The following is a 16,461-nucleotide window of genomic DNA, read 5'->3' as shown; positions in this document are numbered from 1 at the left end:
ACAAAATGAAAATTATTTTATTATTCGCGTATGACAGAGATTTGGCAAAACGAAATTCAATTTATTAAAGTTCTTAGAAAACAAAAAAATCATAAGCAAACAATTTCATGTTCGTAGTTCTATCAAAAACTTGAAAAATTATTTACATTTCCTTGCTAAATTAAAATTTTAAAGGGAGTTCCTCAATAGTAAGGCATCTTTCTACAGTTCCTCCAGACATATATTTTAAAAACAAGTTATAGAAAAGTCCGATATTTGGATGTGTTTGTTAGGAGAATTTTTACTTTTATGAAATTGAAAATTTACTCCGGCTATAGCGTACGTATATAGAGTAACTACTTTTCTATGGTTTTTACTTAAACATATTAAGATTCTGCTTCGTTTTTAGAATCATCTTACACACCAGGTACTAAAAACATTGTTTTGGAAACGTTTGCGCACAAAAGGGCTCTCCTGGCTGTGGTCAGTTTCTCTTATTTGACATCTTCGGAACGCTTCCTCTAGTATCAGAAAATAAACATTGTACGAGCGCTCAACCTAATCTCATCGTTCGACTACATAATCTAAGTAAACAACGTAATCTTTATTTTCAGATGTTCTGGATTTTAAACAGTATTATGAATGTATTAATCTTAAAATACTGAAATTCCATAACAGACTGGAACATAGTAAACTCATTAATGAAGAATAAAGTAGTGTGTAAGTTAAGTAGGCCAGTAAGTCAAGGCTAACAAAAGGTCGAATTGCAGTAGCAACTGGTAGATGCGCAAGTACAATGCAACTAGCCTTTCATAGTTCTCCTCAGCTGAACAGGGGAGTCCAAGACAGTTGGCCGTACATCTGTTTGCATTTAAATTCCTTATAATAAAAATTTTTATACAACTCTTCTAATGGACAGTTTTAATAACTTATATAGTCAAAAAAGATGTTTCTAATTTACGTTCTTACCCAGCAACATTTTTTTTTTTTAAATAAGTGTGACATCATGGTGGTTTGTCCCTCTTTGCAATTTGGACTCTAGGCAATGCTCTTCCGTAATAGACATTACTGTTCACTATCAGACAGTGAGTTGCAAGAGAAAATCTATTTTACCTATACTCGAATTTTTAGGACAACTGTCGCAATGCCATTGAACCAATTCCATTATATTACTGACAATTCAGAGGGAAACAATATGTTAGCGAGCACCTCAATAAAATGCTTCTTATTGAACTCAATATTCTTGATTCTTAAGTTCCATCAATAATTAGTTGTTGTTTCTTTGATTTATTTACTAAGCTGAACACAAACACAATAATTGCCCTTGAACACTAGTTTGTCGATTTGAAGTATGTGAATTCAGGTTGAAAGATGGTCGATTTATTGTATTGTATAAGTGAAGCTGATTCAAGCTTTAATTTCAGTTTGAAAGGCAATATTGAGTGTGTTAAACTAACAAATAAGAAAGTTCAATTAAGGTACTTTCCACTATGTACTATATAAAAAGTTTCAATTGCTTCTGAGTGTTCATACCAATGCACTTAGGTTGCTAACTTGGTTGCTCTTGGCTCTTGGAGGTTGGGATGAAACGGAAAGGAGTGTTCCATTCATCAGTTATGCTACTATTCTGAATGTTTTATCTCTTTTTAGATTTCTTGTTATAAAAGTGAGGCAATTCTAAAGAAGAAAACAGACCCCATTATTGATGGCAATGGTGGAGGTCAGAAGAGAGAACTATGCGAGTTGAAGAGGATTCTTCCTGCATTGAAATGGATTATGAAGAAGTATGTATAACAAACGGCAATGTATTTGTAAACCACGAGGATAATAAATTGCGTAACCTTAGTCAACAACAGTTGGAAAAAAACCTTTTCTGGGAAGTAAGCTATCCATCCTTTGGTATTCAATTTTTTTTTCAAGGAAAACTGATTTAATAGTTTTTCCAGAGACTTGTGGCCTAAGGCTTTCGTTTACCTTTATGTTTGCTACATTTCATTAATATTTTACGATGATTTGAAATGGCAGTAAATGTAATTTCTAGTTAAAAGAAACAAAAGCAATACACTACCGCAACATGACAAACGAGTGAACTGTTGTGAAATGTACAAGATAATTCGCTGTTGGACTATACGGTTCAACCAAACCTTCCAATCAAAATTATGAGAAAAATCGCTTACTCCCCCTTCTATGTGGCAAATGTAACCCTGCATCAATACCTGAACATTCCTTTGCTTTGTTGGAGTGGTTACAGTATAAAAAGTTTCATCAGATTCTCAGTGTTCCTCCAATGCACTACGCAGCAAACTTGGTTTTTCTTTTTTCCCAAATAACCCGTCCAGAAGACTGATATCCATAAGGGCAGCCTAGTGTAAAATCGAAACGCTCAATGGGACCAACAAATAATCTTAAGGTGCATCCACATCTGAGATCATTAGCGCCCGGAGCGTTCTCAGTGTTCTGGCGATCTCAAAGCAGTGTTCTTCCATTATTGAAACTCTGTCCACTATCGGGATTTCATCTAAAAGAAGCTCCTGGAAAGAGAGAAGCCAGCAGATGGATTTGAATCCAGTATCTCCGCGTCGGAATTCAGTGCGTTAATTACTATACAGAGCAAAGTCTTTTTAATTTTTAAATTATGGGCTAATAATGTTTTCATTTTAAGAAATCCTATTAGCTTAACGTTTATTGTATATCTATATTACTAGAAATCACGTAGCTAATACAAATTCAATTAGTTCTAAATAAATACTTCAATTCTCTTTTAACATCAAATAGTAAATAAATATAGTCCAATTAGCAAATACGTAATGAAAGTTAAAATCACAGAAAGGCCTATATTCCACATTAAATTGCTGATACAGTAGGTATCCTAGGGAGGATAAAGAATATTCTGCATTCCGTTCATAAAAAATAAAAATCAAATAAACTGATACTGTAAATTTAAGAAAATAATTTATAATGTTGGAAGGATCAATTTAAATTGGAAATTTATTCAGAGTTGCTGGTTTATTAAGCTGCGTCAGCAGATCAAACTTATAATAGGATTGTTGAAATGGCTGAAAGGTAACTTTTTAGCAAAGTTAAAACTGACAATAAAATAAATAAGAGGATTTTTTTTTGGCAGCGGAAGAATCCCAATATTAGTTCCATTTGTTTATACAATTCTTTAGCATTCATTTAAGAGCAATATTTTATATGTGGTATTCCAACGGTGCCAATTTTAGCTAATCTTACAGAGATTAAAAGTTGGTCCATAATCTCCTTCTAATGATGATCAGATGGACCAACAAGAATAAAGGTTTCGTTCATCCAACAAATCAAGCTAACTTTTAGACTCAATGATTATTTATTGTCGGATGAGCTATGAAAAAAATGACAAAAAATAAAAATGATTATAAGAAAAAAATAACTAGTAGATATTTATTTATGTTAATTTTATTAAATTATAAGGAAGAGTTAGTTCTGTATGTGGAAGGAACGGTTCAAATCCAGAAGTGCTGCCCTTAGGAGCCTCTACAAAGTAATAAACGATGAAGGAAAGAGAGGTCTGTAACGCGAGACACTTTTTGGAGTCTGACAATTTACTGAGAATGCTCCGAGCGACAATGCCTAGCCTTAAATATGAGTAAAAGTTGTTTCGAAAGCTGTCATTAATATAGATACATTTATTTCTAAGTAGAACGTTGCGCTGATAGGTGTAGCATGCCTTGGAATGGAACTTTATCAGCAGAAAAAGTATACTCATTTTGTTTCGGCTAGACAGACCAATTTCTCATTCAAAATCCTGAATCAAAGTAAAACGATATTAAAGTACTGTGTTGGACACATCTCTTGTAACTTCATGGAACCATTTATAAAGGAACTTTCTATTACCACAAAGCTCAAAAATATTTTTATGATATATTTTGACAGCAGGGCATCAGATATTGACAGAATTTTGAGCTACCTAGCTAGGAAGATTTTAAAAATAAATTCTTAATTTTAAATTCATTCTGTCTGTTTTAAACCGAGCATAGAACCAGAAATTTATAGGTGCGGTGTAAAAGAGATATTAAAAATTTTATTTATACTCTTTGGAACGAACAGACAGCATGAAGTGCGGTTCAGACCTTAGCTCTTAACATTAAACTCTTGTAAAAGGATTTCCAAAAGAGTAGGTCTTGGATTTCACCTTCAGAGATATTAAAAACTCTAAAACATTTGGAATGGAGAGGGTGTTCGAGAATAAACGCGCATTGCAGACTCGGTAAATTTCACATTCTTTCTAAAAGGAACCAGTGCAGTTTTGCAATTAACTTATGATCCAGTTAGAGATCAGCACTCTAAATCTGTTTAGTATTCTTAATTACTTCAGAAAATCGCGCCAAGATCCAATAATACCAAGATCGACTGCAAGATCGAGCATTAGAGCGATTAGCCGAGCATCACAGATAATACCCCTAGCAACAAGCTAAGTGAAGTGTTGAACTAAATAATAAAGGGGACAGTGTCTCACTTTGCAATACTCCAGATGTGGCACGAATCTCTGCTAATTGCTCTTTATTACTTTGCAGAATTATAAAGCCTTTTCATTTTGTAGTTAACTGACTTTTGTATGCGTAACAGCTTTGAATAGTTTCTACCAGAAGAGCGAGCCCTCGAAAACTAGTATCTAAGACATGACTGAAATCCACAAACACACCACTTAAACTTGATAATGTTATAATAATTAAATTAATATAAAATTAATTGAACAGAAATTGGAACATAAACATGAGATTGTTCCATTATGCGACCTAACCACATTTTCAATGTAACTATTAATAATTTTAGTTTAATGAATCAATAACGTAAATGAGTATTTTCATATTTTATGAAGATTTAATTTAAATGTATCCATTGCTATAATTTATAAGCAAATCGCTTTTCATTATTAATGTTGATTACTCCAGCCACAAGATGTTACCTTAATTAATATCATCCCGATTACCTTATTATATCGGAAATAATCGAATAAGAATTAGAAACAGAATCATTTTAATTTTGAAATAGTTCAATTTCTTTTAATTAACACTTAATACCAGCATGCATTACAACATTTCCACTTCATTTATATTTATATTTTTATTCATGTATTTATTACTAGTTGTTCTTTGATATGTAAAATTGATAATGTGTTCCATTTGTAAGACACAATTTTTTTGTGTACGCATTCCGTCAAGTGCCTAGACTACTGGTTTTATTGAATAAAAGGCTGAAAATTGTTAATAATTTATTTCTTCACTAAAGTTTGATACGAGAAGTTTAAAAATGAATCCTATGAATTCCCAAGCGTGCAGAGAGTAATTGAATTGTTTTTTTAACACTCAAATAGACTATAAAAACAGAAGATAAAATACAAGGTAAAAAAAACAAGATCTGAAAAAGCTTTAAAAAAAAAATATTCGGAAATATGAGTAGAAAATAGCAAAGGAGGAGTAGCGATGAACATTTATGAAAAGTTGAAGGAAATATGTAGTGAGATTTAACGAAATTTGTAATAATTGTTTAAAAACAAAGTAAAAAATTGAATTTACTTTCTTAATACAGCCTAAATTAATTTTTAATTCCTTTAATTTTTTGGAATTATTAATACTCCACGCGTTGAAGACGAGTAGAAGTAAGCAAAGGAGACAGTGTGAAGAAAAATAAGCTTTGATATTATGCGAAGAATAGAATATCGTCATGCACTTGCTTGTCCCATTTCCTCACCTACATCATGAGCGTGCAAAAGATTATAATGTGAAATGTAGAAATTAAATCCGAAACTTATTATTGCAGCGATAACAGAACTGTTTCTGTTCTTAGAGTTCCAGATTCTATCTATTGTTTCTTTAGCCCAGCGACAATCCCATTGTTTTCAAGTTGAACATTGTTTTAAAATTACTTGGTCATCTCTAAAGAACTGACCGGTTTCACCGTCTGACGCAGTAACAAAAAAAAAAATACGTTGTTCTTTTCAATATGAGGTCAGTGAAGGCATAAAGGGTACAAATAGACATATTTAATATGGTGCAAGCATAATAAATGTGATAGTATATGTAATTCTGAATATTTTAACAGCCACGACTGGAGCTGAAAGTTTGAAATATTTTTATACACAAGTTTTTTGTATTATTTTATTGAATAGAATCCACAACTCGCCACCACAGACTTAGTCTCCTATAACGAAGCCTCCATAGCCAATTCTATGAGCACTGTAAAGCAGCAAAAACATCTAGAAAATGCTAAAATAGTACATAAGCAGCTTGGATAAATACAGACGGGTTAAGCTATAATAATGTAATGTGAAAAGTACATTGCATTCTGATTTTTAAAATCACATTTTTTAAAGTATATTGTTCGATTACATACAATGTCCGATATACTGAAAAAGTTAGATTAATTGTTAGCCTCTTTAATTGTACCCTTGCCCGTATCCAGACAAAAGGAACAGAAATTGCTTTATAAATATTGCACTTAACACCTGCGGTATAGCCTGGTTTTTCTTTCTGGGTAAGCTCTCCCTTAATGAAAGATTAGATAAAGATCTATTTGATCTAATTTTCATTTTCTTTTCACAACTTATGCGAGTGCATGGAAAAAGACAGGATTCTATTAAAACATCTGTTAAATTTTCCTCTCCAATTAAATCCATAATCAGTATCGCCCACCAATAGTTCTATGCATAAACGAACAAATTCTCAGGCTTTGCTATAATAGATTGGTTAATCTTATAAATTGTAATACTATACCCTACAATTGGTGTGCCTATTTGAGAAATTATCTTGTAATGATCTGAGCGGAGGATGTCTAGATTATTTGCCACGAAAGATGTGAAACCAACTGTCTACTCCACGTAAGTTTATATCAATAATCCTATAAATAATATAAAATAGTATAAAACTAATAAATAATATAATGGGTAACGGACCTACTATATTTTCGTCACAAAAATAAATAATTTTCAGACTAGCCACACTTTCTAGGAGTTTGTTTAATTTACGAGTATACTAACTCTACTGAGCTAGACTGACGCAAAAATTAATATTAAATGTTTTTGCTTGTTAATTAGCATAAAATTAGCGTTTAATGTGTCATCTAAAGATAAACACAATGACCAAATGAGCTTGAATTAAATATTCTCAATCATGGTGGAAGATTAGATTACCAATAATTAATTAACTGTTGAAAATGAATTATATTGGTCAATTGATGGAGTATTAGAAAAATATCTACTGTACTTGCTGATTAATGTGGATTTAACAGTTACTTTATTGTATCAGCTGCTGATAAGCTGTAAATTTTTTTTATGTTATCTTGAAAATGAATCATTCTTTTAAAAATCGTTTGCTTTTTATCTCTGTTCAAATTTCGGTTGTTTTATATAAAAATTATTTACACTTAATTTCATCTTGTTCCAGAAAATCTGTTCCCAATTAATCAATCATAAATGAAGTTTGTGGACTTTTGACTTTTCTCGTTGTTTGTCTTTCTTTTTTATATAAATTTATGATTTTTCAAAAAACTCAAACAATTGAGCGAACTTCAAAATTAAGTTTTTAAAACAATGAGGGCTATGTTTAATTTCTTAATTACTTGTAGCCGGTTAACCAAACTCTCTACTGACTGCCAGCTGTTTGCTTGGATTAATACTTGGCAAGCGTAATCACTAGTTCGTTTGAGCATCAAGATTATTTGAGAGAGTTAAGAGTACAACTTGATTAGATTAGATTCTACGAGGGTCGGCCAAACAGCCTACGCTGCAGCGACCTGGCGAGGAGTTAAACTAACAATTCAGTCAAAGTAAAGTCTAGCTAAGTGAATGCTAGTGTGGTTAATGTAAAACTGTTTGAATTAGTAGGACGTTGCTACTACACCTTTCTTTCATAAACAGCTTTGAGGATAAAGAGTAGGCCCGTATTACACACGAACTGTTGCCGTGTAAACGGCGCCAATAACACGGACGAAATATGGAGTTGTGAGATAATAAACGCATTCCAGAACCATTTCAATCTCCTACCTCCTTAGAATCCCAGCTAGGTTTAGCTTATATCTTTAATGCTGCTTGATTATCAGAAAAAAATCCTTGTCTCAGTTATATCGTTCTGTACAGTCTCCAGAGCTTTGAAGCATTTTTGTATTTTAACTACGGCTGAATAATAGTCGCAATTGCGTTTTAGCCACTCACAGGATCTAGGCAACTGCTCCTGAAAAACAAGGGAGTTCTGTCTGGAACCATTTGTGATACATTTTTTCTCAATCTCCATCTCCGAACCAAAATTTCAGGTTCTCTTCGTCCAGTTTCTCCTTGAAAATGTGCAATTTGTTGGTTTACTTCCATCTCTTATTAGTCATAACTAATTTGGAGCCTAGGCTTTTATAAGGGATTGAAAGGGGTGTTGTATAACTTAACCTAATATGAGTAGGCATAAAGGTCGCCTCGCCTTTTATAATGATTGCACTAATAATATTGATTACACTTGAAAATCATAAATTGAAACATAAGTGTAAATGCGTGAACAGAGTGTGTAACCTCCAGCGACAACGATTGTCCCCGACATTTACTTGAGGTGTCATCCTTTTCTTTACAATCCCCCCACCCCGCGCCAAAGAGTTCTTTCTTGCAGTTCCCATTCCGTCATCTCTTCGCTATGTAACTTTTTAGTACACGATCTTCAACTACACGAATTATATTTTGTAATTTATTTATAAGTGTACCACGAATTGAAATACAAATATTTCCGACCTACTTATATTTTTAAAAAATAGATAACTAATGTCATTTAAAAATGGCCAAGACACTGATAGAAGCAAATAAGGGGGAACTCATCATGATAATCGGGTACTGAGTGAATCGGGTGAGTGTACCCGATTATTAAATTAAATTTGTTTTATATCACACCGTCTTAATTAAACTAATTCAGATTCTTAAGCATATGTTCTAAAACATGTTAAATTAGACATTTTGTTTCCATCTAAAATGGTAAAAGAAACAATAGTTGCTCGAATAGTTGAATAGAACTATAAAAAGGAGAAGGCATTTAGAAAAGTCAGCGTTCATTTAACCAAACGATTAACATTAGAACTAAGAGTTGTAAAAGGGTTTTACTGATTCGAAAACTTTTAAAATAAAATAAAAAGTGGTAATAACAAAAGGAACCTTTCACGTTCGTTAAAACATGAAATCGGTTAACATTATTAGGAGAACAACATACTTAATATGCTAAAAACATATAACTAATTGTCTAAGAACTGTTTCTTCACACGCTATTTCCTTCCACAAATCCTTTTCTTAAAATGTTAATTATCAATTAGCATTTATAATCTTCAGTCTGATTTCAGTGATTATGCAGTAGAAGATAAAGAATAAAGGAAAGAAATGGGTTAAATAAAGGTTACATAAATAATACTTTGACATTGTAACACTCATTCATTGGGCCACACTCATTGAGGCTAATTTACTTGCCGATTATTTTTTTAAAATTTATTTAAAGTAGAAAAAACTGGATACAGGAAATGAAGACAAGAACAGAACGGATATGCAAAATGGTTCATTCACATTACAAGCTATTCTTCTAAATTAGTTCTTTAGCAATAAATCGCAACTCTAGCCTCCTATCTTGAAAGATTACTGCTTGTTAACTTAAGTCTGGCTTCCGTACGGTTTGATTAGAATGAGAGAATTTTAGTTGCAAGATTGAACTCATCAATTCTAATTAATCACTTTGGCTCCTATCGCCACAACATTCTTCTTTATTCGTAACTGTGACCTCAAAATTGTAGCAATGAAAATCTTTTTTATTTTTATCTATTTTGCAACTGTGGTCAATTAAAATAAGCGAAAGAGATTAGAAGGACAGCGCAATTACATATAGACGTATAAATATGTACAACATTCACGAGGCGTGAGTGAAAATAATTAAATTAAAATTTATTGGTTATCCAGAACATGTGTACTTACCTTTTTTTAAAAAAAATAATTTCGGTACCTGATGGCCGAAAGAGAAATTAAGTTTACACATGTCAAAAAATCGAGCAATGGGTTAAAATACTTGTTAAACTTTTGTTGCGATGCTGAATCCCGAAAAGAGATTACTTAAAATAGTACAAGAAATATCTTGTAATTCAGTAAATTAAGAAAATTAAAAGTTATATAATAAGTGAAAAGAGCCCTCTAACATCAGAGTAGCGTCTCGAAGGGTCTTCTAGATGATGCAAAAAAAAAAACGGATCTTAGGCAAAAAACATACACGTCTCGTGCTTCCCCACTTCTCCCTTTTCTCACAGCTGTCCTGGGAGCTTTCATCTAGAGTGGGCTAGCGTAGTTCTAGAAATCTAACAAGTCTTCACTCCGTTTAAGGTAGGTAAGTTAAATTCAATAAATTTGATATTTTGTTTTTACAAACTGACCTTACGATATTTAATTATTCTCGCTCTGATCAATCATTGGATAATTATCAGAAATAGATAGTTTTGTTGGAATGAGTCAATTTTGTACGAACTAAGAGGGAAAATTATTTAACATAAATATACCAGCGGTATACAAATTTATTCCAATAGCTTGTATAACATTTTAAATAAAGGAGGTACAAATAAATGAAATACTGTTCATCGTGCACACATATTGTTGCGTCCAAAATAACCTTTAGCAAGTGCAGACAGTTAACTGAACCGGATGTTCGCCCACAAAACATCAAATTTAATGGAATGATCCGCCATTGTTTTATATTTCTTATTAATTTTTCTCCTCCGGAAAAGTCGTCAAGCTCCCTAGTGTCCTGTTGCTACTTTGTTAGGTTATTACATTAGCATCTGGTAATTTTTAGCCGGATTTGTTTTTAAACCCCGGTATCTCTCATGAGATGAGGGGTGGGCGGGGAACAATGGGCATCAGGATTGCCTGCGTTCCTTCCCCTTTTTTTGGTGGAACCGCCCGTCTTGTACAATCTAATCTAATTCCCCAAGTTGTGTCGGGGATACCGTAGACGAGATGGATCATCAGGAATGATAGAAGAAGCAGGAGACTACACAAATAGATCAGAATTACTTCAAATTAAAAAAACAAAATTTGGACATGTTTGGTTTATACCCAATTTTTTCGGGTAAAGCGCCAAATCTGTTTAAATAAGGTTTAAAATGATATTTGTTAATAGGAATTTTTTTAATTAAAATTAAATCTTATTTTCATTTAGTTCTTATAATAATAATTTCTGCAGTATACTGAAGAAAGCTCCGATTGCCAATAACCTCAGATGTTGACGCGACTTAAATCATTAAAATATGTATGTATACATATATTTATATATATAACCATTTGTTACGGAAGGGATTAGCTGAGATTAGCGAAAAGGGTAGAATGCTACCTTTCAACGCGGTTATCTCGGGTTCCTATCCAGCTGCCAGCTCTTAGATTTTCTCTACCTAGGAGCTTCTTACAGCTCACTGTTCTGTGAAACGGGAATGTTGTTTGTATCGAGAGAACACTGTCCAGAGGTCAGCTGTGCACTGGAAAAAAACTCCTGGCGCCCATAACCTCAGATGTAGTCACGTCTTAAATAATAATAATTTTTTCAAGAATTTATAAAAGTGACTTTTTCATTGTTTCCTAGACATGTGAAGTAAAATGCAAAACTTCAGAATTGAGCAAAATTTATTTGAAATTTTAGATGAAATATAAATATTTTATCCTTTGGACCAAACAGCAATTTTGGAAAGAAATTACTATAGAATTATCTAACATTAAAAATTCGTTCCGTGTTTTGGTGAGCGTACAGGTTATCTACTAGAGGCGCTTTACTATAATAGAATCTACAACAAAATTTTAGTAATTTTTATTCTCACAGTATTAACTTAGTGTCCGAAATTAGCTTTTTCAACCTGAGGCACCGAATTCTTGATAGACCTGTTATTCTAGATGAACTTCAGCACAGTGTGATGAAGAGTACAAACAGTAAGTCTCCAAGTGGGGATAATCTGCCTTATGAAATTTTTAAAAATATTTTCAGAATTGCAATGATACCTTCAAATATTCTTCTTTATAGTCTTAACTACCGAAACTATTCCTTTTTCTTGGACATCAGTTATTTTAACTTTAATGAAATTATCCTGATTAATATTTGTTGCAAACATTTTCGTTCACAAATAAAATATTGTAGATTGCTGGAGTAGGGCATTTTATTTAATATCTCACATGGAGAAGAGCGTTGATTTAGATTTGGTGGATACTGTAACCTATATGTGCTTAATATTTCATTTACTCAGCTTGTAAGTGTTCGATTGCATGATCCACACTTAGCGTTATGACACGAATAAAACGATATGTTTAAAGGGTAAGAAGTAAGCAGTAATATGGTAGAAGTAATTTGTATATTCAATCTGGATTCATATTAAAAATTAATAGCCAAGTAATAGTCACACCTGAATCCATTTCAAAAGAGGTTTACTGGATTAACTTCTTAATATTCGTAGACTTAAATCTACTTTTCCCAATTCGCCTCTTTCTTTAAAGAGTGAGAATGTTTCAGTTATAATTTTTGCAAACTGTTGCAGATGAAATTGTTATAGAAGAATTCTAATATACCCTAAAATTCTACCAAACAGTAAATTCTCTGCAAGCAAGTATCATACAAACAAAAGAAATAGTGTAACGCCCTGATCCAAAACTCCAAAAAACTGTTGTGCTAGAAGGCGAAGTTACAAATTGCTATCTTGGTGGCCCTTTTAGTTTCAGAAAAAGATTTCAGATTGGTTATTGACTACTTTAAAGGCAGAGCTGCTAGATCAATGTGCAAGGTTATAAGTGCTTGGCTTGAAAGAAATCTACTTCTTGCAAACTCAAGTATGAATTTTCACGGTTACTTCTACCCTTCTCTATCACTTTTGAAGTTTGAACGCGGACTATTTGGATCTACCAGCGAGAATATAGTGAATTTGTATTGGCTATTGTTGTCTTCGGTTGTCCCAAATCACTTTGTTAGACTGAAGGTTAGTTATAAAATGTCTGGACTTTGAGACTTCTCACGCTCCTCTACAAAATGAAAATATGTACAATTGGTCGCACTCAATGAACGATATTTTGATAACTGTTGAATATGATGGCATTAACTAATTTATCTCTTATTGTGAACTGCTTAAATGTCGAAGTTTTTAATCAAGGAACATTGAGTGAAGATTAACCCCTCATTTAGGAATATTCACTCGGATGTAGTTAATATATTATTCATTAATATAATATTATTAAAATGCAGGAGCTAAATTCAGGTAAAAGTTAGCACAAAAGCATTATACATTGTTAGTAATAATCATATTATTGTCACTATTGAAATTTGAAAAACTTGGACTTATTGGATATTCAAGATCAAATATTCTTTAAATGGCTATAAATCATATCGTAACAATTACCTCTTTATGACCTCCAGAATACCATTTGTGAGTCATAACATTTGAAGCCTGACAGTTTCGCTTTGGTTTTCAAATATTTACTATTACCTTAGTTGTGAATTAAAATTGAGATCCTTTATGTTAAATAATTGAAGAGTTTCTGAACTTTAATGGAGTTATTTTGTTTTAGAATTGGTTTATCCATCTGCATTATGTTACAAGGGCTCTTGTAATTACTTGGCTTTATTGTGAATTTACTTTGATGGTTGAATAAGGATTATGTAAGTATTCTAAGTCTCTATCTAAACTTACTTAAATATTTACATAAATACATTAAACTATTACTATGAATAGTAGAAACATTTATTTTAAATAAACCATTTCAAATGACATTATTAAAACAATATTTTAAAAAATGATTAAACCCAATTATTTCCAATAATGGCTTTGATATGATAAATTTCAGAGTTTATTTAAACAATTCATTGACATAAATTTTAATTTGTAATTTAAAAATTGAACACCAGCATTTATGGCTGCTACTTAATAATTATCTTACACTCAGCATCTAAATTACTCCAACTGGGTATCCTGTTCACATCGTTGCCCAGACCATTTTATTATAAATTCATCTTTGATTTTTGGTTCAAATTTACATTTTGGTTGTGCAACTATGTTGGGTTAAACTAAGTTGAGTAGAACATTATTGAGTCTGTCCAACCTTGAAACTAGACAACATATGCTTACAGATAGTCTAATATACTTATCACAAAGATTCATCTCTGGTTATGTGGAGATTTAATGGAACACCAGAGCTAATAACCAAAAAAAAAATAAGAAAGTTAAATACCTTTTAAGAAACCTAAATCCTTGGAAATCTATTTAATCCACCAGTTTAGTGTTGGTTCCTAGACAGGAACTCATATATGACGCAGAATTTTATATTAAGGCTTTTGTGCTATAACAGTCTCCCTCCAAATTGCCTAGCGCCTATTAAATCGGATGCTTAAAGAGCTACAGCAGGGATAAAAAGCCTCTTTTTGTTGTTACACAAGTTTAAACAAAATATATTTTCTTTTATAATAATTTTCTATAAAATTATTTAGATTAATTTGTATTTAATAATTGATTTATTTTTTTTAAGAGACTTGAAGAGAGTTAAAGTTAAAATAGAATTTAGCAATGGAAATCGTTGATGCCCAAGAAATGTGAAATGCTTCAATTTGACTCATGGCCACATCATTCTCCAAAGTTATGTATAATTTAAGAAAGTATTTCTCATTGTTAGTACTAAAAATATATTGTAAGAAATAAAAGTATGCAAAATAAGAAGACTTGTTTGATAAAAATATCGAATTGAAAGAAAATCATCTATGAACCCTTAACGCGTCTTACAATTTTAAATTTAACATAGTTTTGTGATTTTCATAAAAATTCCATGTTTCTATATTTTATTTCCTTGTCTAATTTTCATCCTTAAGCTTCTTGTCTCATTTTCTTCTTTAATTTATCTTTTTCTCGAGCTAGCGTAATCAAATATGCGTAATGTACATTAAATTGTTGTTTTTAAATCATGGCAGGATTATCGACCACAATCCGCCTCAAAATAGTTCAAAAAATAACTTATTAGACTCACTTAACAAAAAATCAGACAATTTACGTTATAAACCTAGTATCTGCCGGTTTAATGTGTAATAAAATCTGTTAATCTCTAGCAAATACCAACCAAAAAAGTAAAACTAGTTTGTTATTTCATATGTAAATGAAAATTAACTGTTAATTAGTGTTCAATATCTTGATTTGTGACAAATAGTAAATATTTAATTCAAGAAAACCAAATTTAAACCTTCTGCAGTATTAATTAATCATTAATAATGACTTGATTGTTGACATTGTTTTCTTAGAAACAGAATTTAATCTGCGAATAGTACTCTGAATTATTCAGTATTTATTCAAGAATCTTGTTATTTATCAATTAATTGTATAATTATTGAAACATGGAATTAGTAGTAGACAATTCCTGATTAATATCGAGGAATAAATAAATATCTTAAATTTCCTCAGATAGCAATGTAACAAACCACCGGTAGATGTTGCTGGGTAGCTTCTCACCTCCAGCTGATAAATCCATCTGGCCTCAATAAAAGAAGGAAGGTTTGTTACCTCGTATTCACGTATTACATTTTTCTGTGGACTACGAAAGCCAAATAAATTTGGAAGAAGATGCAGATTACAGTTTATGGTAAAAAATATATTTCTATAATATTTTTTTATTCTGTACAAAAAATTGTCAGTCCAAATAATTATCCTGTGTTAATGATGATTATAAAAGTAACAATCGTAGTACTCCTTCTTTCTGGGAGCTTCTTAAAACTCATTATCTGGAACTTGTGGGTGTTGAATAATTTTAAAATTTGGGACTATAGCAATCCCAACAACTCTGTTAGTGTTATTAATAAAAATAATTCATGTACATTAATTTTGGTGACTGATTCATTGTTTCAATAGGATGAAAAAATAACTGCCAGTTTCAGTCATGATATTTTTTTATTATGCCGAGCTTTCCACCTAGGGACTAGGTCATCTTCAGGGCTAATTGACAATGTAATATTTTACATCATTAAAGGTTGGTGTGTCTTCTGTCTTGTCTGTTCATGGACTAAGTGTGATCGGTTATATGTGTTTGGTTGTCACATTCTTATTTATTTAGGCCTACATTCCTTAGCACTTGAATTATTGAAAGACATCTTAAAAATATGAACATTTGCTTTTTGAGGAGGAAATATTTTGGTATAATTGAAGTTAAGTTGTAGTCACATGGGTTTGAAGAGTTTATGAATGGTCTTGACAAAGACTTCTTGAAACTTGACTCTTGACTATTTCATATTAGAAACTTCCAAGTCATTGTATAGTACTTTAGGAGATTCCTAAAATATCCATACTTCCCTCGCAGGAAGCCATTTCTTAACAGCCAGTGATAGTGACAAGAATCAATGCTTGAGTTGCAGAATAAATGGTTTTGTACTACACAATTAGATCACATAGTACATACGGATAAAACGGGTGCATCATTATGCTGTGGAATGCATCTTGCGATAGTCC

General features: G+C 31.9%; 1 long non-coding RNA gene across 1 annotated transcript; it reads left to right on the top strand.

Annotated features, from left to right (window-relative positions):
* The first annotated feature begins 13,100 nt into the window (after positions 1-13,100).
* On the top strand, positions 13,101-14,675 carry LOC141451341 (uncharacterized). The gene is made up of 3 exons (XR_012456697.1): positions 13,101-13,239; positions 13,550-13,640; positions 14,504-14,675. It is a non-coding gene; the product is annotated as an uncharacterized lncRNA (long non-coding RNA).
* Positions 14,676-16,461: the final 1,786 nt, after the last annotated feature.

Source organism: Rhodnius prolixus, unplaced genomic scaffold (genome assembly GCF_049639745.1).
Source record: "Rhodnius prolixus isolate KJV_2025 unplaced genomic scaffold, Rpr scaffold_1, whole genome shotgun sequence".
Classification (NCBI taxonomy): domain Eukaryota; kingdom Metazoa; phylum Arthropoda; class Insecta; order Hemiptera; family Reduviidae; genus Rhodnius; species Rhodnius prolixus.
This window is presented reverse-complemented; position numbering and strand designations above follow the sequence as displayed.